The sequence below is a fragment of the Bos indicus genome, chromosome 29, assembly GCF_029378745.1.
Source record: "Bos indicus isolate NIAB-ARS_2022 breed Sahiwal x Tharparkar chromosome 29, NIAB-ARS_B.indTharparkar_mat_pri_1.0, whole genome shotgun sequence".
NCBI classification, from domain to species: Eukaryota; Metazoa; Chordata; class Mammalia; order Artiodactyla; family Bovidae; genus Bos; species Bos indicus.
This window is the reverse complement of record NC_091788.1, coordinates 2,385,845-2,413,594: the sequence shown is the minus strand read 5'-3', so window position 1 is coordinate 2,413,594 and position 27,750 is coordinate 2,385,845. Positions and strand designations below refer to the sequence as shown.

Below are 27,750 nucleotides of genomic sequence, written 5' to 3'. Positions count from 1 at the left end.
AATGTTGTTAATTACAATTTAACAATTCAGTGTTGATCATCCTCTTGAATACCATGGGATTAAAATCACCCCCATATTTCATATATTATCATAAACTTTTCTTGGCATGTAAGTCACAGTAGTAAAAAATGATTACTGATTTCTCGTTTACATTTTCTCACTTCTCAATTTTCCATTTTAAAGATAATTTACTTTTCTTGCTGATTGATTTGTGAGTCAAGTTCTATATATACCTGTGAGTAAATACAAGTATGTGTTTGGTCACCCTTAATCTTACTGATTTCCAGTCTCCATAGCCCTGTCCAATTTCCTTTACCCCGATAAGACTCTGAACCAGCATCTCTCATATCTACCTAAATTTCCTTAGATCTGTAGTCCAGTAAACAAAGAGTACCTTTCACTTCGGAACATTTATCTTTTTCACCTGAAAATGAAATACCATGACATCTAACTTTGTGGTTGAGGTTTTAAGTGTGTTCAGGAAATTAAAAGCTGGGATGCCTGCAGGAGCCATAAGATAATGATACATGGATGATAAGTGTAACAAATTTCACATATATCTGAAGGAGCTGAGTCATCACTGCCTTTTTGCTGTGAACAAATACCAATTCCCTGACCTTAAAAATCTTCAAACGTTAAGTTAATGCATTTTATTTCCATTTCCAGTGAGTTGTTTGAGGCAGTATTACACACATGACTTCTGATGGGTTTTATATTACTGGGATATTGATACTTGCCAACACTCAGTTAATTTACTTTTCATTTTCAGCTCCTTACAGAATGATATGCTGTTAGTTGTTACTTTTCAATCTGTGTTCACACTTTCATATTGCAATTACTCAGCTTTTAATAGAAAACGAAATGGAAAAATCCTGCTTGGGTGTGAAATATGTGAATTTGCAGGTTACATATTTTCTGCCTGTGTCTTCTTTTTGCATCCTACCTCAAAACTTCTCCAGTCTACCTCTCTCTCCTGACAGCATCCTGAAACAGGATATAGCTTTTTGATCGGGCTAGCTGATTGCATAGGTGCATTCCTGGGTAATTAAGCCTGTAAGAATGAGGGAATTAAAAAAACAAACAAACAAAAAAAAAAACACAACCTGATAGCAGGATAATGATCTTTATGAAAATACAGTCCCGAGTCCATCAATTAAAAACAACTTGTATCTAACTGGGCAGTGTGCTCGCTGCCTAGGGAACAGCATCTTAGCCAGGGAAGGCAGAAGTAACCACAGAGAGCCAGCCAGACAGAGAACACTGGGAACCTCCCCTTTGCAGAAGTCTGGAAGTAAACGGTTGCATGGCCCAGGCTTCCGGAGGCTACAACTTTGTGGCACAGAGCAAGGAAGGGAAAGTATTACATGGAATCCTTTGCCAGAGGTGTCTCCTGTTTTTTATTTTTGTGTCTGAGGTTTAGAAATGCCACTGTTTATAACATAACTGTTTCACTTTGCCTACATTTTGAGCAGATGTATCCTTGCGCACTTACTGAGCAAAAGGCCTTTGCTTTCCCACTGGTCCTTATTTATTCATGATTGCTGAATAATTAACTGTGGGTCCTTGGGTTCTCAGAACTGGAATGCACTGTGTACAGCGCTTGTTCCACGGCGTGTCTCTGCCACTTCCATAGCAGAAATGAACTTTTAAGTAACTCCTTGAGCTTCCCTGGTGGTTCAGATGGTAAAGAATCTGCCTGCAATGCAGGAGACCTAGGTTCGATGGCTCGGTAGGGAAGATCCTCTGGAAAAGGTAATGGCAACCCACTGCATTATTCTGTCTGGAAAATTCCATAAACAGAGGAGTTTGGCAGCCTACAGTCTGTGAGGGTCACAAAGAGACAAGACTGACAGACCAACACTTTGGTAATAATAGCAAAGCATTTACAGAAGCATCAAGTGGGGGTCTGAGAGTTTCTGGTTCATATTTAGTGTAAACATAGGTGAAAACCTGTTTGGAATTTGCAGGTTGCTCCATGTATCTGCTTTGTGTGTATCTGGGGGTATGTGTATATTTGAGGTGAAGCACACGATCCCTGATAGAACCTGAATGTGGATTTGCTTTGTGTGTTCATGAAAACAAGTGCACCAAAAACTCAATCTAGCTCAGATACTATACTGTCTGAGTGACCTGGTGGCGGAAACAATGTATTTGGGTATCAAAGATTGTTTGGGGATTAAAAACCAAAGCTAGAGATCAGATACAAAAGTGAAAACCAGTGATTATGACAGTTGTAAATAAAAGTCAGTTTGTCTTAAATAAACTTATGGTTACCAAAGGGGAAAAGGGGATAAATTTGGAGTTTGGGATTAGCAGATGCAAACTACTATATATATAATAAATAAACAAGTCCTACTGTACAGGGAACTAGATTCAGTACCTTGTAATAAACCATGGAAATGAACATGAAAAAGAATATATAACGTATATATAACTGAATCTCTTTGCTATATGCCTGAAACTAACACAACATTGTAAATCAACTATACTTCAATAACTTTTTTTTAAACTTTTCAATCATCTTGTGGCTAAAAGAGCAGACTGGATGGATGGGGTGTGTGTGTGTGTGTGTGTGTGTGTGTGTGTGTGTGCATATCTACAATTTAAACACATCTTTTCCTAGTGACACTATTTCAGTTCCACTGTATAAATGGGCCAGGAAGATGTATCATTTCTCAATCTCTGGGTTCAGACATTGAATAATTGACATTGAACTACTTAACAATTGGCAGGCTAAAGTTGTCTTTGTTTGCTAGTAACTGAAACGAAGAAATTTTTATTAAGTTTGAAATGTCGATAATTCTAGAAATGATTTTCCATTCAGCCTTTACCTTTTTCTATATTAATAATGCATCTTTATGCAGATTCCTTTTGAAATTTTTCTTTACTTAATATAAACTTTATTAAGTCAATATTATGTGAAATTGAGCTAATTTAATTTTGATTGAGCTCTCATTTACTATTGCATTGGTATAAAGAATTGGTAACTAAACTAAAATAGTACAGTAAATTAGGAGTAAAATCTGTACTAGAAGGAATTTTTTAGTCATCCTTAGAGTAGACATTTACTGAGCATCTAGTCTATACACAGGTTTTTTCAGATTATTCTTAAAGACACTGTCTTTTTTATTTTTATTTTTTTAGATACTGGTGGGACTCTGCAGAGTAATTCTAATGAGTTCTACCTTGGTCCTTAAAACAAGTTTGTGTTAGCTCTGAAACATCCTGATAGCACTGATTTTTTGCTGTATTATATATTTGATATATAATATCAAATTATTATATATCGTGCCTTTAAAGATATTCTAAATTTCAATAATTCACATATTTCAGGCCAGTATTTAGGCTCAACTTCTCTTTTTTAGACTTTTTAGTGTCTTTAAAACATTTTATCTTTTAAGTTACAAGCTTCAGATCTCACTCTCTTTAACTATAAAATCTTGATTTAAGTGTCTTGTCCTCAGGGAAACTGTGTTTAGCATTTCAGAGCAAGTGAGGTTCCCCCTTCAAGATCTCAAACCACCTTACAGTGGTTTCAAAGCACTTACCATAATTGAAATCACACCATTAAATATATAATTTCTGTGCTTCCCTCTCCCCAGCCTAAAAACCTCACTGGATAAAGACTATATCTGTCTGACACCAAGAGAATGCCTGGCACCCAGTAGGCACTTAATAGATACTCCCAGAGGAAGAGAGTGAATGTGCAGAAACTGTCGCTGGTCCCAGTCCTTGGCTTTCTGCTGGTCTCTCCCTTGCCTTCCTTCCTGGCTGATCCAATTTAATTGGAGAATATTTCAAAATCCAGGATTAAAGAGTGATTAAACCAAGGTTGGTTTCTTTCTTTGACTTTGAATCTCTAACATGTCCTATTTTGCTTTTGATCTTCAAAAGTTTTTTTTTTTTTTTCTTAATGAAGAATTAGCAAATGGCCATATAAAATTATCTTCTTTCTGAAGTTTCTTGATACGCGTTGCTGAAAGTGAAAGTCACTCATTCACGTCCAACTCTTTGCGGCCCCATGGACTATACAGTCCATTGAATTCTCCAGGCCAGAATACAGGAGTGGGTAGCCTTCCCCTTCTCCAGGGGATCTTCCCAACCCAGGGATTGAACCCAGGTCTCCTGAATTGCAGGCAGATTCTTTACCAGCTGAGCCACAAGGGAAGCCCAAGAACTGCAGTGGGTAGCCTATCCCTTCTCCAGTGGATCTTACTGAGTCAGGAATCAAACCAGGGTCTCCTGCATTGAAGGCAGATTCTTTACCAACTGAGCTATGAGGGAAGCCCCTAAAGTTGCACAGTCGTGTCCGACTCTTTGCGACCCCATGGACTATACAGACCATGGAATTCTCCAGGCCAGAATACTGTAGTGGGTAGCCGTTCTCTTCTCCAGGGGATCTTCTTATCCCAGCGATTGAACCTAGGTCTCTTGCATTGCAGGCAGATTCTTTACCAGCTGAGCCACAAGGTGGTGTAGGAATAAGTGGAGGAGGGAAGAGATCCAATTGCAGTGATATCAACAGAGATCATTCAGGAGGAGGCCCCAAGGGCCAAACAGCCCCTTACCTCAGAAGAAAGAAGACTAGAGAGCTGAGACTGCGTCAGGAAGCTTGCACATCTGCCCTCACTGTGAGGCCTCTAACACGGTGTCTTACCTCGTAGTGTCTCAGTTTCCTCATCTTCAAAATGGGGGGAATAGGACTTACTTCACAGGGCAGTTTGAAGGCCAGAAGAGATAACACATGAAAGTTGGCTATTTGACCCCATACTAGACACACTGGGGCCTCCCAGGTGGCTCAGTGGTGAAGAAGCCGCCTGCCAAGCAGGAGACCTGAGTCCAGTCCCTTGGTCGGGACGATCCCCTGCAGAAGGGCACGGCAACCCTTCCAGTAGTCTCACCTGGAGAATCCCACGGACAGAGGAGCCTGGTGGGTGACCGTCCATAAGGTTACGAAGAGTCGGACACGACTGAAGCAACCTGGCGTGCACACGCATGCAGGCACATTGGGGACACTCAGTATTAGCTACTTTATTGTTCTCCTATATTTAGAGTTAACCAAAAATAAGACCATCTCCACATTTTTCTTCCCTTGCTTTACTTGTTGAAGTATTCCATACAAAAAAATTTTGATTTTACACTAAACCATTTTTTTCTCTTTGTCCCAGAATAACTATAAAAATGACAACTGGTTACTTATCTCTCTATCCCACCCCTACAAAAGCCCCCGTTTTGCAAACTGACTCTGACTCTGTACCTGATAATGAGAGTGATAAGAATCCATTTTATCACTTTTACGAATGGGGTTTTTTCTTGTTGTTGTTGTTGTTTTCCTCAGTTAGAGGAACGGGAGAAAGCTGCATACTAAAATAGCAGGGTTTTGAGAGCTGGTTAATTAGGGAACATAGACACAGCAGGGGAAAAAAGACACAGAAGAAAAACAGAAAGAAATGAGAGCAGGGACTTCTTTTATCGGAATTAAGCCAGGATTTAGACCCAGTTCTGTCAGAAGGCTTGTCTTGACGTGGGGAACTGAATTGATAAAAGCTGGCTGAAGAGAAGGGACCTCGATGGAGTCAGAGAGAAACGATGGCATCCTTTCTCATTGCATAAATGTCTGAGCGCCTGTTCGGAAGCAAACCCCTGGCTAAGTTAAATTCTAGTGAAGGGACAACTTAAGTGCATACTTTTTGTGGCATGAAATTAAATTGGAGATGTTCTAAGGAAGTGCGACGTGCAGTTCACAGGTTGGAAAAGGTGGCCACGATTGGAGAAATCAGGAGACACCACCTTAAAGACAGTCGCATCGCAGATGGACCTGGAATGGTTTTTGTTGTTGTTTTTTTACTTCTGATTGAAGTATGTGGCTGATTTACAGTGATGTGTTAATTTCTGTTGTAGAGCAAGGTGATTCAGTTTTACACATATACACGTTTTTCTTTGTATTCTGTTCCATTAGATTTATCTCAGGAAATCGACTATGGTTTCCTATGCTATAGAGTAGGGCCGCGATGTTGATCCCTTTGATATGCAATAGCTTGCATTACTAAACCCAAACGCCCAATTCATCCCTCTCCCTCCCGTGGTAACCTCCTTGGTAAGCACAAGTCTGTCCTCTGTGTCTGTGAGTCTGTCTCTGTTTTGTGGATAGATTCATTTGTGATGTCTGTGGTTTTGATAGGTGAGGAGAAAACGCTGAGAGGGCACTCTAGGCAGAAGGCAGCGCATGAGCAAAGGCACAAAGGTAGGCAGTAAGGGAGACACAGTGGTGCTTCCGTTAGATGTGAATGTGTATCACGCAGGTACCGGGAGGGAGACGCTCAGCTCAGTTCAGTTCAGTCACTCCGTTCTGTCCGACTCTTGGCGATCCCATGGACTGCAGCACGCCAGGCCTCCCTGTCCATTACCAACGCCCGGAGTTTACTCAGACTCATGTCCATTGAGTCAGTGATGCCATCCAACCATCTCATCCTCTGTCATCCCCTTCTCCTCCTGCCTTCAGTCTTTCCCAGCATCAGGGTCTTTTCAAATGAGTCAGTTCTTCACATCAAGTGGACAAAGTATTGGAGTTTCAGTTTCAGCCCTTCCAATGAACACCCAGGACTGATCTCCTTTAGGATGGACTAGCTGGATCTCCTTGCAGACCAAGGGACTCTCGAGAGTCTTCTCCAACACCACAGTTCAAAAGCATCAATTCTTTGGTGCTCAGCTTTCTTTATAGTCCAGCTCTCACATCCATACATGACCACGGGAAAAACCATAGCTTTGACTAGATGGACCTTTGTTGGCAAAGTAATGTCTCTGCTTTTTAATAGGCTCTCTAGGTTGGCCATAACTTTTCTTCCAAGGAGCAAGTGTCTTTTAATTTCATGGCTGCAGTCACCATCTGCAGTGATTTTGGAGCCCCCAAAAGTAAAATCTGTCACTGTTTCCACTGTTTCCCCATCTATTTGCCATGAAGTGATGGGACTGGATGCCATGATCTTAGTTTTCTGAATGTTGAGCTTTAAGCCAGCTTTTTCACTCTCCTCTTTCACTTTCATCAAGAGGCTCTTTAGTTCTTCTTTGCTTTCTGCCATAAGGGTGGTGTCATCTGCATATCTGAGGTTATTGATATTTCTCCCCGCAATCTTGATTCCAGCTTGTGCTTCTTCCAGCCCAGCGTTTCTCATGATGTACTCTGCATAGAAGTTAAATAAGCAGGGTGACAATATACAGCCTTGACCTACTCCTTTTCCTGTTTGGAACCAGTCTGTTGTTCCATATCCAGTTCTAACTGTTGCTTCTTGACCTGCATACAGATTTCTGAAGAGGCAAGTCAGGTGGTCTGGTATTCCCATCTCTTTCAGAATTTTACAGAGTTTGATGTGAGCCACACAGTCAAAGGCTTTGGCATAGTCAATAAAACAGAAGTAGATGTTTTTCTGGAACTCTCTTGCTTTTTCCATGATTCAGCGGATGTTGGCAATTTGATCTCTGGTTCCTCCACCTTTTCTAAAACCAGCTTGAACATCTGGAAGTTCACGTTTCACGTATTGCTAAAGCCTGGCTTGGAGAATTTTGAGCATTACTGTACTAGCGTGTGAGATAAGTGTACTTATGCAGTAATTTGAGCATTCTTTAGCATTGCCTTTCTTTGGGATTGGAATGAAAACTGACCTTTTTCAGTTCTGTGGTCACTGTTGCATTTTCCAAATTTGCTGGCATATTGAGTACAGCACTTTCACAGCATCATCTTTTAGGATTTAAAATAGCTCAACCGGAATTCCATCAGTTCCACTAGCTTTGTTTGTAGTGATGCTTCCTACGGCCCACTTGACTTCACGTTCCAGGATGTCTGGCTCTAGGTGAGTGATCACACCGTCGTGTTATCTGGGGCGTGAAGATCTTTTTTGTACAGTTCTTCTGTGGGGGAGACTAAGAAAGCTTAAAAAGTAGCATGGGGTCATGGAGTAAACTGTACTTACTCTGCTGAGAACAGCTTCTATATTTGGAGTCTCTAAAGTTCTTAAGATGAAAATCTATAGCTCTTATCAAACTTAAGGATCACCTTCTTGGGTTCTAAGGCAAGAGCTTCCTGCGGCTCATGTTGGAGTTTAATAGGTCTATATGTGCATCATTTCTATGTTGTTGGTCTTAATATATATATTTGTGGAATGATGTCTCTTGTACTTCTTTGGTTGCTGCTGAGTCACTTCAGTCGTGTCCAACTCTGTGCGACCCCATAGACGGCAGCCCACAAGGATGCCCCATCCCTGGGATTCTCCAGGCAAGAGTACTGGAGTGGGGTGCCATTGCCTTCTCTGACTTCTTTGGTTAGGAAGACTTTTGAAGTCACTGGACTAGGTCACTGACAATTGTTAGTTTTTAACCTCTTCCTTTTTCCTCATTTGTGGAGTTTTCTAGGTTTTCTATTTAGGACCTAAGAAAACCAGAGAGTTCATTTAAAACACCTTTATTGAGGGTGAAAATATTGAGTTCAAAAGCAATTAAGTGTAAAGAAATGAACTGTTCTAAAATAATGCAATTAACTTCTAAGCTAACTTTAGATTGATTTAAAAAGCAATGGGAAGGGGAAAAAATGCTTCTAACTCCTTTTTAAATCATTATCTTTCAGTATTCATTTTTAAAAATCGAATGAGCACATCACACACATGCACACACGCATACATTCATATTTAAGGATCAGTGAACTCTTCTCTCATTACTCCTCTAGGGTTACTCTCCAAACATCTTTCAGCATCTATTTGGGAACTGGCAAAGGAGAATGAGGCACCTTATCCCTAAGAAGTTCCCTCATCAAAGTATCAGCTTTACTGAGAAGCACATAGCAATCAATGAGTAACGAAATACTTGTTTGCTTATTTTTAAGTTGCACAATTCTGTCATTTTCAGTGTATTGACAGTTGTACACCCATCAGCACAACCAATTTTAAACCATTTTCATCAGCCCATAAACAAACCCTGCACCCATTACCAGTCTATGCCCACCACCGTCACAGCCTCCCACACTTCGGCAACCACAGACCAACTTTCTGTCTTTATACATTTCCCTACTCCAGACATTTCATGTATCAATAAATAGTCATACCATATAATGTGTGGTTTTTATGACTAGCTTTCTTCACTTAGTATAATGTTTTCAAGGATCATCTGTGTTGCACTTTGTAACAGCTTTTCATTTTTTTATTGCAGGATAATATTGCATCATGTGAAATGTTTTGTATGTCCTTTCATCAGTTGACAGACATTTGGACTTTACTACTTTCTGGTTATTAGAAATAATCCATGTACAAGTTTTTATGTGAATATACATTGCCACTTCTTTTAGGAATATACCTAGGAGTGGATGTGGTCATATGCTTAATTTTCGTTCATCATTTTGAGTAACCGCTAGATTGTTTTCTAAAGGCGCTCTGCCCTCTGACCTCCCCGCAAGCATGGTGTGAGCAGTCTCCTTACCTCCTCACCCTGGCTTGTCTTTGTCTGTTATTGTGATTTTAGCCATCCTGCTGAGTTGGAAGCAGCGCCTCACTGTGGCTCTTACTTACATTTCCCTGTGGCTAATGATGTTAGCTGTCTTTCCGTGTGCTCATTGAGGATATACATTTCCTTCTTAGAGGAATGTCCTTTAGATTCTTTGCCATTTTTAATTGGCTTGTTTGTTGTTTTACTGTTGAATTGTAAGAGTTCTTTAGATATTCTGGATGCAAGTTCTTTATCAGGTAGATGATTTGCAAATGTTTTCTCCTAATTAATGGATTATCTTTTCACCTCCTTGATGACAGTCTTTGAACAGCAAAAGTTTAAAATTTTTATGAACTTAAATTTATCTTTTTTCTTTTGTCACATGTTTTGATGTTGTATCTAGGAAGACTTTACCTAATCCAAGGTCATGAAGATGTAACCCTATATTTTCTTCCAGGAGTTACATAGTTTTAGCTCCTGCATTTAGGTCTATGATTTATTTTGAGTCTTTTTTTTTTTTTGGTTATAATGAGAATAGAGATTCAATTTTCATCATTTTCATGTAGATTCTCAGTTGTTCCTTTTCATACTATCCCTGGGGTTCTCCACGCAAGAATACTGGAAATAGCATCACCAACTCAATGGATGTGAGTTTGAGCAGGCTCTGGGAGATGGTGGACAGAGGAGTCTGGAGCGCTACAGTCCATGGGATCTCAGAGGGTTGAACATAACAACTCAGCAACAACAACACATTCAGTTGTCCCAGAAGCATTTGTTGTATACACTGTTCCTTTGAGTTGTCTTGGCTTCTTTATTGAAGTTCAGTTGGTCACGAATGGAAGGGCTTAGTTCTGTACTCTCAATGCTAGTCCACAGAATTCTATGCCTATCTTAAGGCTGGTACCTCACTGTTTTGATTATTGTAGCTCTACAGGAAGCTTTGAAATCAGCAAGAGTGACTCATCCGAGATTTTTCTTCCTTTCTGGGTAGTTTCAGCTATTTTGTCCCTTGCACTTCCATGTGAATTTCTAATATCAGTTTGTTAATGTCTTAAAAAAAAAAACCAACAGCAATAATAACTGGGATTTTGATGGATATTGATGAATCCTTAGGTCAGTTTGGGGAGTATTGCCATCCACTTTTTACTTTCATGCATTGGAGAAGGAAATGGCAACCCACTCCAGTGTTCTTGCCTGGAGAATCCCAGGGACAGGGGAGCCTGGTGGGCTGCTGTCTCTGGGGTCGCACAGAGTCGGACACAACTGAAGCGACTTAGCAGCAGCAGCAGCAGCCATCTTAATAGCATTTAGTCTTGTGATCTATGTATTAAGGGTATCTTTCCATTTATTTGTTTTCTTTAGTTTCCTTTAATAACATTTTTTAGTTTTCAGAATAGAAGTTAAGTTACACATTTGTTGATTTCCAAGGATTTCATTCTTTTTGATGCTATTGCATATATAATTACTTTCTTAATTTTGGATTGTTCATTGCTAGTGCATATAAATTCAATTGATATTTTTGTGTTTCGTCTTGGATCCTGTAGCCTTGCTGAACTCATTAGCTCTAATGTTTCTTTGTGTATTCCTTAGAGCTTTCTATATACAAGATTGTGTCATCCACAAATAGGCGTAGTTTTAATTCTTCTTTTCCAAACTTGATGTCAGTTGTTTTTTTTTCTTGGCTAATTGCCCTGGCTAGAAGCTTCAGTACAATGTTGAATTAAAGAGCATACATCTTTGTCTTGTTCCTGAACTTAGAAAGCATCCAATCTTTATGTATTATGTTAGCCCTGGGGATTGTTTGGGTGCCTTTTATCAATTTAAGAAGGGCCCTAATATTCCTAATGTGTTTATTGTTCTACTGATGAAAGGGGTATGGAATATGTCAAACACTTTTCTGAATCTGTTAGTATAGTCATGTGGTTTTTGTTCTTTAATCTATTGAAATAGCATATTATATTAATCGATTATCAGATCAAACCAACCTTCTATTCCTGGAATAGATCCCAGCTCAACATGATAATCCCCTTTAGACACTGCTTGATTCAGTTTGCTAGTGTTTTGTTGAGAAGTTTTGCATATATATTTATAAGAGATATGAGTCTGTTCTGTTCTTATTAGAGTTTTGGCATCAAGATAATACTCTATAATGAGTTGGGAAGTGTTCCCTCTTCCCATATTTTTTGGAAGAGTTTGTGAAGATTTGAAATTAATTCATGTTTAAATATTTGGTAGAATTCACCAATGAAGCCATCTGTACTTGGTCTTTTATTTTGCGGAAGATTTTTAAAAATTAATTGTTATTAATTCAACCTCTCTATTTATTATAGATTTATTTTTATGTCCTACTATCTTCTTTATTATTTCCTTCTTTCTACTTGCTTTCAGCTTAGATTTATCTTCTTTTTCCAACTCCTTATAGTAGAAGTTTAGGTTATTGATTTGAAATTTTTATTCATTTTAACCGTGGTCATGCACAACTATAAATTTCCCTTTAGGCACTAATTTAGCTGCAGCTCATAAGTCCCACTTGGGGTAAGGTCACCTTTAGGCTTCCCTATGGCTCAGACAGTAAAGAATCCGCCTGTAATGTGGGAGACCCAAGTTTGATTCCTGGGTGGGGATGATCCCCTGGAGAAGGGAATGGCAGCCCACTCCAGTATTCTAGCCTGGAGAATCCCACAGACAGAGGAGCCTGGTGTGCTGCAGTCCATGGGTTGCAAAGAGCCGGACACGACTGAGCAACTAACACTTTCACCTTCATAAGTTTTGGAATGTTGTGCTTTTGCTTTCATTTATCTCAGAGTGTTTCTAATTTCCCTTGTGACTTCTCCATTGACTTATGGGTCATTTAGGACTGTATTTAATTTCCACACACATTAGGAATTCCAAAATGTCTTTTTATTGTTGGGTTCTAGCTTCATTTCATTGTGATCAGAGAATACATTTTGCGTGATTCTAATCTTTTTAAATGTATTGGGTCTTGGCTTATATCCTATCCTGTTCCATTTGTTCTTGAGAGTACGTAATTTGTTGCTGAGTGATGTGTAGACGTCTCTTTGGTCTGGTTAGTTAGTTTATAGTGCTGTTCAAGTCCTCTGTCTCCCTGTTGATATTTTCCCAAGTTCTATGGAGTGTGTACTTTGACACAGGAATCTCAGTAGTATAAATTTTATATTGACTTAAGCCTCATTTTTTTTCACCTTTCTCTTCAGTAGCTTCCTGTAGCAAAATTAGCTTAGCTTTACATTTTTTAACCAAATTTCAATCATATTACCTCCTCAGCTAATGAGGGGAAATTTTGGTTGATTTCTTTTATTTAGTACACTCTCAACATACCATTACCTTTTAAAATTCTTCTTGCAGTTCACATTTTTAATTGAAGTTTTAAATCAGTATGCTTATTTCCTTAAGACTATTTTTTTAAATTTTTGTGCCATTTTTTGTTTCCTCTGTCACTGCCTTAGTCTTTTTAGGCTGCTGTAACAAAATACTGTAAACTTGATGGCTGAAACAACAGACACTTATTCTGGAAGTCCGAGTTCTGGAGGCTGGAAGACCAAGATGAAGGTGCTAACTGATCCAGCGTCCAGTGAGAGCTCTCCTCTTAGTTTGCAGACAGCCAGCCTCTCATTATGTCCTCACAGGATGAAGAGCAGAAAGAGGCTTTTTTTTTTTTTTTTGGCCATACCATGTGGCATGTGGGATCTTACTTCTCTGACCAAGGATCGAACCTGTTTCCCCTACATTGGAAATGCAGAGTCTTAACCACTGGGCTGCCAGGGAAGTCCCAAGAGGCTTTTTTTCATAAGTACATAATCCTGTCATGCAGACTCCACCCTCGTGACCTAATTGCCTCCTAAAGGCCTCATCTCCAGAAAGCACGTTGGGCACTGGGGTTTCAACCTATGAATTTGGAAGGAACACAAACATAGTCATAACAAGTACCATCCTAAAGCAAGGCTTGACCTTGGAAACTGCTTCCTAACTTCTCTACAAAATTTAGCTCTGCCTCATCCCTGAAAATCTCTTCCCAGTCAACCAGGGAATAGATTTACATATGCTCTGGGTTCATCAGGGAATCAAGAGTATCCAAACAGAAATGGAGGTAGCAGAAGAAATTTTATCTTGTGTAAGAAGTCGGGGAAAAATAAAAACTTTTAAGATGAACACAAATAGATTAAATTAGATTAAATAGATTAAATCACCAAAGCTTCTTGCTTATGATTGAGGTTTATATTTAATTTTATTCCCTCACGTTCCTCCTTGAAATGTTGAACCTCCTCTAACCAGATCAGTTCTTTGGGGAGGATGGAGAGAATCACCCACAAGACACTTGGCAAAAGCATCACTGTGTGATCTGGCTCTGTCCTCCAAATGCTGTTGCAACATCATTAATTTCCACAGCAAAAATAGCTCATGACCATCTTGTTTCCTTTACCATCAATGATCAGGATGGTTCTTCTACTTATCCTTTTACCTTTAAGGCTTATCTTTGTATTTCTGTGCTGTTCTCTGAATGTTCATGGTTTCTAAAGTCTGTCCTTTGAATTGCTTGTATTCATATAAGAAGGACATGAATGTTATACGAGCCTATAGCCAAACCCATGCTGTATAAATATTCAGAGTTGTTTCTTATGACTGGATCAGCAGAACCCCTCTATCAGAAACCCCTGGGCTTTCTGTTTAAAAATCAGATTTAGGCACGGTGACTCTGAGCAGAGACTCAGGAGTCTGCATTTTAGCAACCCACAGAATTTTAATATATTCAAGTTTTAGACCTACACTTCATGGCTCATCATGTACGTACCCCATCGTAGGTAAGAATTCTGCCCTCACCGTTAGCATCCAGCACCTTAAACTTTTTGTGGAATATAATTATGGAAGAATTCCTGAGAATGTTGTTGTTCAGGCTCTAAGTTGTGTCTGACTCTTTGTGACCCCATGGACTGCAGCACGCCAGGCTTCCCTGTCCTTCACTGTCTCCCTGAATTTGCTCAAATTCATGTCCAACTGAGTCAGTGATGCCATCCAACCATCTCATCCTCTGTCGCTCCCTTCTCCTTCTGCCCCCAGTCTTTCCCAGCATCAGGGTCTTTTCTAATGAATTGGCTCTTTGCATCATTTGGCCAAACTACTGGAGCTTCAACTTCAGCATCAGTCTTTCCAATGAATATTTGGGACTGATTTCATTTAGGCTTGACTGGTTGGATCCTCTTGCAGTCCAAGGGACTCTTAAGAGTCTTCTCCAAAACCACGGTTCAAAAGCATCAATTCTTTGGCGCTCAGCCTTCTTCATGGTCCAACTCTCACATCAATTCATGACTACTGCAAAAACCGTAGCTTTGACCAGATGGACCTTTGTTGGATCTTTGTCCTGAGATTGGTCTCTCTTATCAGTGCAGTTGTTTTCATACTCTATGTTGGTTACTGATCCTAGACAATATTCCCAATAATCTCTTGCTGAGCAGTTCTTTGGGGGCAGTAGAGTATGTACAGCAGCAAATGTTTACACAGGCAGATAGAAAGACAGAGGGTGATACCATTGCTGAGAGATTCTGATTGTGAATCCATCATTGCTGCCTCCTCAGCCTTGACTTCTGGGGAGCATGCAAGGCTTTCCCTTGTGATAAGAAACAGACATGCTGTGTGTATTTCTGTATCAACCTTTGAGCGGAAGCATCACAGATCAGAAGTCACGCCTGACCTGTTTTCATGATGTTTTAGGAGGAAGTAGTGAAAAATCAACTTAAAGTAGAGAAAAGAGGCATCTCGAGTGCAGGGCCATGCAGGGTTCTCCTCTGAGCCCTACTAGTTTCACAGTGAAGCCACAGAGGTTAATAAAAGGGAGTTTAAATCTTCTGCCTGAAATGATGTGCTTCTTCCCTGAGACTCTCTGTAAGAAACTTGGCTGCAGAAGCAACCTCATGTCCTCCTCTTCCGTGTGAACAAGCTTCTGCTTAAAGGATTCTGGCTGTGTTCCCTATGGTTCCGTGATCAGTCACTGACCGAGAGCACCCCCCTCCCCGCCCGCCCCGCCACCCCAGGGTGGCCTCCCAGCAAGTTTGGATTCAGGACACCACCTCCCATTACAAGGCTGACCCCAGGGATGTCTTTGAGTGCTGAGTGCCTTTGACTCTTTACTCTTAAAAGGCTTAGAGTTCAGCCCTGACTTCATCTTAAAAACTTAGAAAAGAACACGAACATAGAATATTTCTGTTACATCTGCCTTACCTCGTTCGATGTAACAGCTTATTGCAGAGAAGGACACGTGCCTGCCCCAGTGATCCGTGAACTTACGATGCTGTGTGATCTCACACAGAAAACAGGGCCCTTGTGGCCCACTTTGGTATGTCTAGTCTTCCCCATCCCACCTGCCTTCCTCACTCCCACCTGCTTCAGTCCCTCACTTGATGTGCAACATATCAGCAGTGCTCACAGCACATGTGTACTTAGAGAATCGCTGCGAATTGACTTAAATCAGATTGGTCTTGTTAGTCTTAAATCAGATGCGTTAGCAGAGGATATGTGAACTCATGTTTCCAGAAACAACTGAGACATTACTGTACCAGTATTGTAGGAAGACAAGAAGATCTCTTGCTTATTCACTGCTGTATGCTATGCTATGCTATGCTAAGTCACTTCAGTCATGTCCAACTCTGTGCGACCCCAGAGACGGCAGCCCACCAGGCTCCCCCATCCCTGGGATTCTCCAGGCAAGAACACTGGAGTGGGTTGCCATTTCCTTCTCCAATGCATGAAAGGGAAAAGGGAAAGTGAAGTCGCTCAGTTGTGTCTGACTCCTAGCGACTGCATGGACTACAGCCTACCAGGCTCCTCCATCCATGGGATTTTCCAGGCAAGAGTACTGGAGTGGGGTGCCATTGCCTTCTCCGTCACTGCTGTATAAAGGATGCTAAACTGGGGTGGACGTGGCTACTGTGATGGTTTTTTAAATTGTAGCATTTACAGTGTTATAGAATTGGTATCATCTGCTTTTAAATGGTAAAACTTTTACCCCATGCAACAGATACATATGAAGTTCTAAGTAGGTGCCCACTAGGCTAAACACTCAGTAAACAAGGGTAGGAGAGCAAATAAGACGTGGCCTCTGCTCCCAAGTTGCTCAGAGGTCAGACATGATTAATGAGCAACATAGCAAGTCTTTTGATGGAGCCATGCAACTATGAAGGAAGTTTAGGAACAGAGCAAAGCCCTTCTGAGATGAAAGAAGGCTTCCCAGAGAAGCCCCCAGAAGTGATAACAGCCAGCTGTGGTTGGGCAGTATTTTGCCAGGTAAAGAGCCAGAAGAGGGATGTTCCCTGCAGAGAGAACAGCAACAAATGTGTAGAGAAGGGGAGCCTGGCAGTTCTAGGAAATCAGGTGACCCATGACTTTAAGGGACAGGAAATTAACAAGATAAAAATCTTGGAGAAGCTTACTGGGTGCAATCCCGAAGGGTCTTGCCTATATAGGCTAAGCATAGTTTCTCTACCCTGATGCCATGAGGTGTGTGGTGAAGGTTTAGAAACCGTTTGCATTGAGACCACCTTGGCAACAAGGAGAAATGGAGGATGCTGAGGTTGGAGGCCTACAAACCAGCTGGAAGCCTCTAGTGGGGACCCACATGAAGGATCATGGTGGTCCAAACTAAGGTCGAACAACAGGGTGGAGAAAAATGAACAGATTCTGAAAATATTAAGAATTAGTGGACCAAGCACTATTGGGCTATAGGTCAAGAGAAAGAGAGGAAATGTCAGTGTCTGGCTTGGTGGGAGTTTTCCTTTGCTAGGGGTGCTGTTAAAAGTACAACCAACTGGATGCCTTAAACAGACATGTATTGTCCAGGAGTTCCAGAGGCTGAAAGTCTGAAATCAAGGAGTCAGCCAAGCTGTTAGGACAGAATCCATTCAGAGCATTTCCCCTTGGTTTGCGGATGGCTGTTGTCTCTCTCGTCTCTCCACATCTTCGTTCCTCTGTGCGTGTCTCAATGGACATCAGTTCAGTTCAGTTCAGTCGCTCAGTCGTGTCTGACTCTTGGAGACCCCATGAATCGCAGCACGCCAGGCCTCCCTGTCCATCACCAACTCCCGGAGTTCACTCAGACTCATGTCCATCGAGTCAGTGATGCCATCCAGCCATCTCATCCTCTGTCGTGTCCTTCTCCTCCTGCCCCCAATCCCTCCCAGCATCAGAGTCTTTTCCAATGAGTCAACTCTTCGCATGAGGTGGCCAAAGTACTGGACATAAGTTTGAGCAAACGCCGGGATTTGGTGAAGGACAGGAAAGCCTGGCGTGCTGCAGTCCATGGGGCTGCAAAGTGTCAGACGCTGCTGAGTGACTGAACAACAACATGCATGTCTCTGCCTGTGTCCAACTTTCACTACTCCCCTTTCTGTCACATATATTTTCACATTTAATCCTAAGAACAACATTATACATTGTGGTAAATGTCTCCATTGTATGAACCTATTGAGGTCCATTGCAAGAAAAGAAAATTATAGGTGAATCACTCTAGGATAATAGTACAATGATTCCAACAAACTATTAGCAAACTGGCCCAGCAATATAAAGAAAAGATAATACATCACGATCAAACTGGCCTCACATAGGGAATCAATGTTGGTTTAACATTAGAAAATTAGTCAATGCAGTTTACTAAATCAACACAGTAATGGATAAAAGCCATAAGTTCAGTAGGTGAAGTACAACATTTGGCAAATTTCAGTAGCCATTCATGACCAAATGAGGGGGAAAAAAAAATCCTCAAATCACTTAGTTAACTAGTTGTAAAAGGAAACTTCCTTATTAAGATAACAATTTGCCAAAAATAATAAAAATCTACAGAGAGCACAATTAATGGTGAAATTTTGAAAGTTTTCCTGAAAGACTGGGAAAGAGACAATGATACCCCCAACACCAAGTCTCTCCTACTGAAAAGAAAGCATTGTACTGAAAGCCCCAGCCAGGGAAATAAATCAAGGGAACAAAAGGCAAAATGAATGGGAAAGGAAGAAACACAACCCCTCCTATTCAGACGATATGATTATGTACACAAAGTTCCAAAGATTCCACAGATGTGGGATTTGAATTGTTAGATGAAATTGGTTCACTCCCGTTTTCTAAGGATACCGGTCTTACTGGGGTTATTGTTATTTAGTTGCTAAGTCGTATCCAACTCTTTTGTGACCCTATGGACTGCAGCCCACCAGGCTCCTCTGTCCATGGGATTTTCCAGGCAAGAATACTGGAGTGGGTTGCCATTTCCTTCTCCAGGGGATCATTTCCTTCCCAACTGAGGGATCAAACCCACATCTCCTGCATTGGCAGGTGGATTCTTTACCATTGAGCCACCAGGGAAGACCCCTTATTTGGTTAGGACTCATCCTAATGACCTTGTTTTATCTTGAAAACCTCTGAAAACCTCTCTCTTCCAATCAGATCACATTCTGAGGCACTGGGGGAGGGGGTGGAAACCCAAGGTATACTTTTTGGGGAAACACAACTCAGCCTATAAGGGTGGATATGGGGCCATTAGCTGAGAAGGAGATTTGGTAGGTGCAGGGGTGAGAGAATGAGATTGGTTTCATGCTATGCGGCTGCCCATGCCATGTTTGCTTAAATATAGTATTATGATCGCATAAGCTGCTTGCTCTGGTGACTTTTCCTTTATGCCTCTACAGCACCTTTGTTTCTGCGTTTATCTTCCTTTATTGGTTTAGTCTCTGACAGTGCCTAGAGGAGTGGTCCTGTGGGGAAACCATGGGCTGCCCAGCTTATTCAGGGGCTGTCAGATGCTATGGCCTTGAAGGCATTCTTTTCGGATGACATTAATCCGTGTTTCAACTCCCCCTTCTCAAGACAGTAGCTGTCATTACCAGGAATGACACCTAAGGCCAGCAAAACCAGCCTCTTGACACTCTCTACAATCACAGTGTCAGCTGGAGCCCCCACAAACTCAGACGGATAGCCCAGAGAGCAAAGACGTCAAGCTCAGCAGCTGAGTATGCTCAGACACCATGCTGACTCTTTAGAGTCTCATTGGCTGTGGTCATCTGATGCTCCCTGGGAGTGAGGCAGGGTGGGTAGACTGTCGGCCCTGAAGTCAGTAAACCCAGGATCTGTCCTTCACTTTTTTTTTTTTTAAACAGATTAGTCAGTTGTGCCCAAATCCTGAGACATACTTAGCTCACCCCAGGCCTGAGATTCCACGCCCTTTAAAGCACTGGGTCCTGCTGAAGGCAGAGATAAACTACAACCCAGAGAGGAGGCTCATGTTCGGCACACGGACTTCCTGGGTTTAATTAAAGTACTGAAATTGATGAGTATTGTAAGTGACTTGCCAAATCGCCTGACAAAATCATTTCCACAGAAAACTCCTTGTTTTCAGAAAAATGCAAGAAAGTAGCCAGCTCTTTGAAGTGAACCAAACAAATGACATCCTAATGGAGGGTTAGCTGGAGGATGCCTGAGGTTTGGAAAACGACCAAGTGTTACTCTGGAAAGCTCCTTTTATTGTCGCCCCTGGAGTAGCCCCAGCGTCTAACTTGGGATTTATCCAAGGTTGTTTTTCTTCCCAACTGAAGAAAGATACTAGTATTGTACTTGCCTACATTATTGTTACTGAAAGTTCAAAGAAAAAAGATTGAGGTAATAGTTTCGAAAGTTAAGATTTCTTTTGGTAACCTGATATAATTCCCCTGATTTCATCAGGGAATTTAGAGAAATAATATGCTGGGCCCTTTTAGATTAGAGAGTTATAAGGAAAACAATTTATGTGCATCGGTTTTTTTGGCTAAGCAGAAAGATATTTTAGACCAAGGAAAAGAGAGTTTGACATTGCCATGACATATCCCAATTTGGGGATTCTTCCAAAAATGAACCTGATGCTTTCCTTAATGAGTTCATTTGTCAAATGACTCTGTGGCTTCTGCTTCTGATACTCACTTGGGTCCTCTTGGAGCCAAGGATTATATCCCAGAGGACTCTAAAGTTTCTCATAGATGTCATCTCCAGAATGAATGACAAGTAGTTCTAGAACTTTGTCTTGACAGAGAAGTGACGAGGAACTAGGGTGATTGTGAAGAGGTTTGGGTTTTCTCCTCAGTCCAATAAGGAGTCAAGGAGGGTGTGGAGTAAATGGGGTGGCTGCCCCCAGGCTGTCGGAGCAGATATGCTCTGCTCCATTGGGCCTCCAGGCTATTACAGTTGCTTACTTTACTTCTCATAAACTATGCATGGTTCTCGTTCTGCTACACGGGGAGCCCAGTCACTAAGGCTCTTCATCCCAGTAAGAGCCATCTCATACAGCTACACTTTTAAGCCACCCAGTGACATACAGTTAAGAAAAAAATGAGTGAATTTTACTAATGAAGCTGCAACTTTGTTGAAATAGACATAGACTGCCTCTCCCTGTGAATTTTAATCAGCCTGCAAATCCCCATTTGTTAGCGACGGGTAATCTACAGCCATCTCACTTTTTAAAGGTCTTCAGAGGAAATTGAATGTTGTCAAGGCATTGGGGTCTTCTTTGATATGCATGTAACTCATGTCAACATTAATCATTGTTCCTGCAGATTAATGAAAGAGACCTCTTTATATAAAGGTTAGTAAGGAAGGCAAGCAATGGTTTCAGTGGCCCTGTATGAGCAAATAAGGTCGATGGCTTGATTCATAGGTGAAGGTTCTATTACATCAGAGATGATAAATACAACCTAAAGATGTACGACTTTATGATGGGCTGGGGAGGAATGGAAAAAAGGCAGCTGGCTCTTCTGAAAGTCTCCTTTATAGCAGTTAACAGAGAGAAAGGGAGCCCTTTGTGAAACAAGTCCCTGAGATTTAAGCTTTTATAGTATAAAATGTCTCCTAAATCTCCAGAAATTTATAGTTGATAGAGGCAAAGCAAGAGAAAGGAAGAGGGGATAAAGAAGCCCATTTAGGAAAATAATTTATCAAGAATAACAAAGGTTAGGTCATGGGGGTGTAGTGGGGAGAAGCTGGGGTTTGAGAACCAGAGAAGACTGTGACTCGAGTCTCAGTTCTGTGGAAGGAACTGACTCTTCGGACTTTGGTTTCCTGAGCAGTGAAAAGAGATCCCTGGACAGGGTCTCTTGAAGTTTCCCTTTCCTCTAATAGTCGGTGATTGTAATGTAGAGAGCAAAATGTACACGCCGTTGATAAACATGGTGACGGCATTACAAACATGAGTTGACATTAATCATGACGGGACCATAGGAAAAGGCAGGTGTGAGCAGCTTTGTAAGTGAGCCACAGAACCTCGAGAACAGAGCCGGGGGCTTTGGAGTCAGGAGGTGGGTCTGAACCACAGCCTGACACCTACCGTGTCCTGGGAATGTTTGCTCCTACAGCTATCATCTCTCATGTGACACACAGGATGATACAGTCTCCTCCTTCTGGTCCTTGAACGGGATAACTCAGGTACTGGTGCCCAAGGCGTAGCAAGTGAGTGTGCATAGTGGGCCACCAGCAAGTTGGTGTTTACTTCTAAATAATGCATGTCAGCAGGGCTTCCCAGGTGGCTTAGTGATAAAGAGTCTGCCTGCAAAGCAAGAGATGCAAGAGATATCGGTTCAGTCCCTAGGTTGAGAAGATCCCCTAGAGAAGGAAATGGTATCCCACTTCAGCATTCTTCCCTGGAAAATCCCACATAGAGCCTGGAGGGCTACAGTCCATGGGGTTGCAAAAGAGTCGGGCATGACTTGGTGACTAAACAATAACGTGTTTGCCACAATGTCATTGGCAGTTGAGCAAATTATTCCCTAAAATGGTTTAAATAATTCTCAGATTATGCATTTTATCATCCATTCATGAGGGATCTTGCTATTTCAAAGAAAACTAGTGTGATTCTCTTCATAAGGAGATTTTTTCTAATGCTTATTATCTACTCAGAATATATCTGGCTGCTTAAGTTTGGCTTCTGTTCTTTGGTGTTATCTTAAAACAGGAGCAAACCTGAACTCTTAGCTGTTGTCTTTCTTCATTCCCATTTGCCCTCTTTTGTGAGAAGCAGTGATGATACGTGGTGACCAACTTCAAGAAAAAGGCCTCTGCCCTCTTTCTCTGGAAGCATTAAACCAGGGGAAGCTTTTCTTCCAATGATTATTCTCATAGGGTGAATGGTCTTTAAATTGCAATTGACAGAGTGCTTAGTGAAATGCTATATTTAAGAACTATTGTGTACCTATGTCTATTATCTGTTTCCTTTTCTCTTCCACGAGGTGGTGTTTCCATGGAAAAAGCGCATTTGTTGCTTAGGAGATTGCCCACTCCTGTCTTCTTGCTTATCTTTCCCATTTAGTCCCAGACAGGTTTGTAATATCATTCACAGTTGCTGTGGAGACTATTATGATGTCATGAGTGTGGAGCTCTTATTTAAAGTGGTGACTTAGCAGCCGGATCTCCTGAAACAAGAAGAGCCCATAGGCATGCGCGCACACACACACACACACACACACACACATACTGCATTGCTGGAATTCTTCTCGAAAGAATCCCGTTACAGATTTTTGAGGGAAAACGTGCATCAGATTTTCTTTTCATAATTTAGTCAAACATACTTCTTCTCTCAAATAGCTTGGCTTCTCAAACATCCAGGATTTAAATAGTGACAAGAAAAAGGATGTACAACTTTTCTTACATAAGATACTGCCTAGAACTGTAGCACTCCCTAGCAGAGCCAATTAATGCATATGGAGAATACAGCCAGACCTTTTCCTACAAGCTGGTCATTCTTTATTAGTGTAACTGGAAATGAATCAAGATACAGTAGCAGAGAGAATTCAGTTACTCGTAACTATGCTATAAATTTTGTTCGGCTAAATTATGTTCGAGATGGTTGGATGGCATCACAGACTCAGTGGACGTGAGTTTGAGCAAGCTCTAAAGGAGAGTGAAGGACAGGGAAGCCTGGCATGCTGCAGTCCATGGGATCACAAAGAGTTGGACACGAATGGCCGACAGAGGGAGGGTATGGGGAGGGAGGAGGGAGGAGGGTTCAGGATGGGGAGCATGGGTATACCTGTGGCGGATTCATTTCGATGTTGGGCAAAATTAATACAATATTGTAAAGTTTAAAAATAAAATAAAATTAAAAAAAAAAAAAACAAGGGAAAATGAAAGGAGGAGTGGCATTTTGTTTAATTCTTCCTGTGATGAGCCGTCCACATCACCAGGATCTTATTCCTGCCTCTTCTTTCCCTCACCTTGACCTCTGATCTCCCCCAACACCAACGGATGAGGATGCTCCGGTCTCCCCTGTCTTGACCCCTGCTTCCCTCTCCCATCTCGGTCAGACTCCTGCCCATCTCTCTCATCCCATCTTGTGCCTCGTATCTTAAAAGAGTAGTCTCCTTGTCCCAACCAACCTATGTATCAGAATCACGAGGGGAGCCTGATAAAATACAGATTCCTTGGTTCCCCTTCAGAGATTTTGATTCCAAAGATTCAGAATGTGGCTCAGCAACTGACTTTTTAGCATGCTTTCTGGGTGATTCTGGTGTGCTGTCAAGCATGGGAGCACTGCTCCGTGCTCACCGCTTCTTACGCCCTCTCTTCCTGTCCGCCCACCAGCCCTCCTCCACCTGGCTTTCATCTCTCACGCCAGTGAAGTGTCTGCCAGGGCCACTGCCGTCCTCCCTAACTTCTGGGCGCAGGGGCATGTGGGCCTGCTGCTGAGCGGGCCCGCGGTGGCCACCCCACTTTGGACCTCTCTCCCCACTTGGCACACGTGACACTCTGCTGTGCCTCTTTGACGGTTCCTTCTTGAATCCTTTGTGGATTCTAATTTCTCATCCTTATCCTTAAATGTTGCTTCTCCCCAGGATACAATGCTCAACCTTCTAGTCATATTTCCCTACAGACACTGGGTGGGCTTCCCAGGTGACTCAGTGGTAAAGAATCTGCTTACCAAGCAGGAGACTGAGGTTTAAACCCTGGGTCAGGAAGATCCCCTGGAGAAGGAAAAGGCAACCCACTGCGGTATTCTTGCCTGGATCCCATGGACAGAGGAGCCTGGCAGACTGCAGTGCATAGGGTCACAGAGTCATTAGTGACTCAGCGACAACCGACTATGAGAACACTTTGTGTTGGCACCCTGGTTCTGTGACTACGGGCTTACGATCAGGCGAGTTCAACAAAATCCTGAAAGCCTCAGTCTGCAACTGAACAACAACAGACACTGAGCAATTTAATTTCACCCATTCTTTTGGTATAACGACCACAGATATGTTGACGACACCCACATGTTCCTACAATGCTATGCTATGCTATGCTAAGTCACTTCAGTCGTGTCTGACTCTGTGTGACCCCATAGGTGGTGGTCTACGAGGCTCCCCCATCCCTGGGATTCTCCAGGCAAGAACACTGGAGTGGGTTGCCATTTCCTTCTCCAATGCGTGAAAGTGAAAAGTGAAAGTGAAGTAGCTCAGTCATGTCCGACTCTTCGCAACCCCATGGACTGCAGCCTACCAGGCTCCTCTATCCATGGGATTTTCCAGGCAAGAGTACTGGAGTGGGGTGCCATTGCCTTCTCCGCATGTTCCTACAGCCCTGACCATCTCTTACCTAAGCTCCAGAGTCTCGTTGAAATTTCCGTGTGTAGACACATGCTCAGCCCTAGCCTCAGTCTGTCCATAGATTTTCTCCTCCCTAAATCATCTACAGCACGTCTTATCCCAGGAGAGATCCCACTGTCAAGCAAGCCGAAACTTGAAGCCGTTCTCATCTAATTTTTGTTTTTTACCCCAAACACTAAACATTGCCAAATCCTTCCAATTTTCCTCCTGATTATTTGATCATATTTTCTTCTCTCCCAGCTTCAGCCCTTTGTTATTACCCTTTGTGACAGACTTTGGACAGTTCTGCCAGGTACCTAGCTGTAATTCATGCTCTCGCCACCCCTGTTGGATGGTTAGAACTGTGAACTTAGAAAATATAGCTGCCTCATGCTGTATCCTCAGCATCTAGCTGAATGCCTGGCAGGTGATCGATAGGGTTAGGTAAATGAAAGTGTGAACCATTCAGCCCAGAGCTTCTTTGCAAATTTCTTACTTACAGATCAAATGCTTGAAATGATGAGCTTTGGGGCTAGTGTTAAGCCTGAATCGTCAGCCATCACATTGGTATTGGTATTAAGTTGAGAATTTCCGCTCCTCTTCATGTCCCCAACACCAAACTAGGTCAGCTGGACGCTTTCCCTCACACTGCAAGAGCCAGCTATTTTGTTCAAAAATGACCTTTCTCTGGTTTCATTGCCACAGATTGCAACTTGACACAATGAGTTACTCAGACTTGTGTTTTCTCTCCAGACCTATTCTGATTAGCAGTGAATTACAGGCATGGTCAGTGGGACTTAAGGCTTCTATGTCCAAAGAATCACTATGCAGCCTTCTCGCTGAGTCTTTGATTTCTGGGTTGGACCTGTCACAGAGTAGGAATACTTGCTGCAATAAAATATCATGGAAAAATTAAAGCCTGTCATCCCCCTCACCCCCCAGGCACAGGCAGAAAGCATAGCTCAGGGCAGCAAGCCCTTGTTGAATCAGGTGATGACTCAGGAGAATTGAAAGTTTCCATCTTTTCCTTTGACATTATGGAAGCTTCCCTCTGCCCCTACCCCTCCCTCTATAAAACCTGCTGGTTTTCTGGCCCTTTGCTGGATAACTGCCTTTGGAGTTTCTTGGAGAAAATATGTCAACTTAAATAAGTGATTATCAGTGTAGCCATGGGTGATAGGTGAAATTTGAGAGCCCATGTTTCAGCTACTGTGTTTAGGATTACATCTGCAGTATTTTTCTTGGCTTCAGGCACTCTTTACAGAAAATCATCCACACAGAATATCTGTGAAGACCTGTAGGCCCGTTTGCTGCTTAACCTGCCATGTAGTAAACATAGCCATTCTAGCAAGATTTAGACTACCCATGCTAATGAGCACGAGGCATGGTGTGGGCAATTTTAATCTACAGATCATAAGAGAATCTTGAATCACTCGGAATTATCTATCCTTTCTTACTATCAGACTGGCAGTTATCTGAATTCTACAACCTCTCCCTTCCCAGGTCACTTCTGTGAAAAGTGCTAATGAGAGGCAGAATGGCCCAGAGGCAGGCGGGTTCAGGGGAGGGAACTGGAGCTGGAGGTTGAGCGGAGGCACCAGCTGGATGATCAGCTCCTGAAGGCGGTTTCCAAAAGCATCCTTCAGTTCGTCTGGCCTGCTCCCGAAGGCGAGGCAGTCACTTCTATTTTGCAGATGTTAACTGGGGCCTCCTTCGGGCCAGCTTCTGCTCGTGGGGCTCCAGAAAAGTCAAGAAGGTAAACAAGTCATTGAACACAAATGCCTGTAATAGAACCACAGCCCCATCAGGGTCACCGGGGAAACTGCACGTGCTGCGTAGTCAGAGACGGGAGGTAGAGCAGCCGTGGCAGGCTTCACCTTCTGGCCTGTAAACGTCTTCTTCTAGGTTTCGTGTGATCAGAGGTTAATTTCTATTCTGGGCCTGAGGTCATTCTTCTGTCTTTGAAGAAACACGGGTGTTAGAGCGCATGGACGCCGTGGGCTGGGAAGTATATGCAGCTGTCCTCATGGCCTCTGCAACAGCGTCTCATGTTTGAGGGGACATGCCACCTAAGCTCGCTGCCTACACTCTCCGCCTTATTTGGAACCTGCTGCCTTGACTGATGGTAGTTAACTGGAATCTTGGTAGTATAATTGACTGCATTTTTTAAGGCTGAGCGCCAAAGAACTGATGCTTTTGAACTGTGGTGTTGGAGAAGACACTTGAGAGTCTCTTGGACTGCAAGGAGATCCAATCAGTCCATTCTGAAGGAGATCAACCCTGGGATTTCTTTGGAAGGAATGATGCTAAAGCTGAAACTCCAGTACTTTGGCCACCTCATGCGAAGAGTTGACTCATTGGAAAAGACTCTGATGCTGGGAGGGATTGGGGGCAGGAGGAGAAGGGGACGCCAGAGGATGAGATGGCTGGATGGCATCACTGACTCGATGGACGTGAGTCTGAGTGAACTCCAGGAGTTGGTGATGGACAGGGAGGCCTGGCGTGCTGCGATTCATGGGGTCGCAAAGAGTCAGACACGGCTGAGTGACTGATCTGATCTGATCTGATTTGAGAAATTAGTTGTCCATTCCTGGTTACTTTCCTTCATTCTCTGATACTTTGTGACACATTTGGGGGTTGAGTCACTCACTCACTAAGTCACTTCAGTCATGTCCGACTCTGTGTGACCCCATAGATGGAAGCCCAC

The 27,750-nt window shown here is 42.4% G+C and overlaps 1 protein-coding gene and 1 long non-coding RNA gene across 7 annotated transcripts in view; one reads left to right on the top strand and one right to left on the bottom strand.

Annotated features, from left to right (window-relative positions):
* Positions 1–22,783, bottom strand: part of LOC139180752 (uncharacterized) — a 36,402-nt gene extending 13,619 nt beyond the window's left edge. For both annotated transcript variants that reach the window (XR_011565013.1, XR_011565014.1), the window contains exons 1-2: positions 22,673–22,783; positions 21,812–22,030 (exon numbers count right to left, since the gene is read on the bottom strand). This is a non-coding gene — a long non-coding RNA (uncharacterized lncRNA). The remainder of the gene's footprint in view (positions 1–21,811; positions 22,031–22,672) is intronic.
* FAT3 (FAT atypical cadherin 3) overlaps positions 1–27,750 on the top strand; it is an 801,654-nt gene that overhangs the window by 442,639 nt on the left and 331,265 nt on the right. The window lies entirely within an intron of this gene.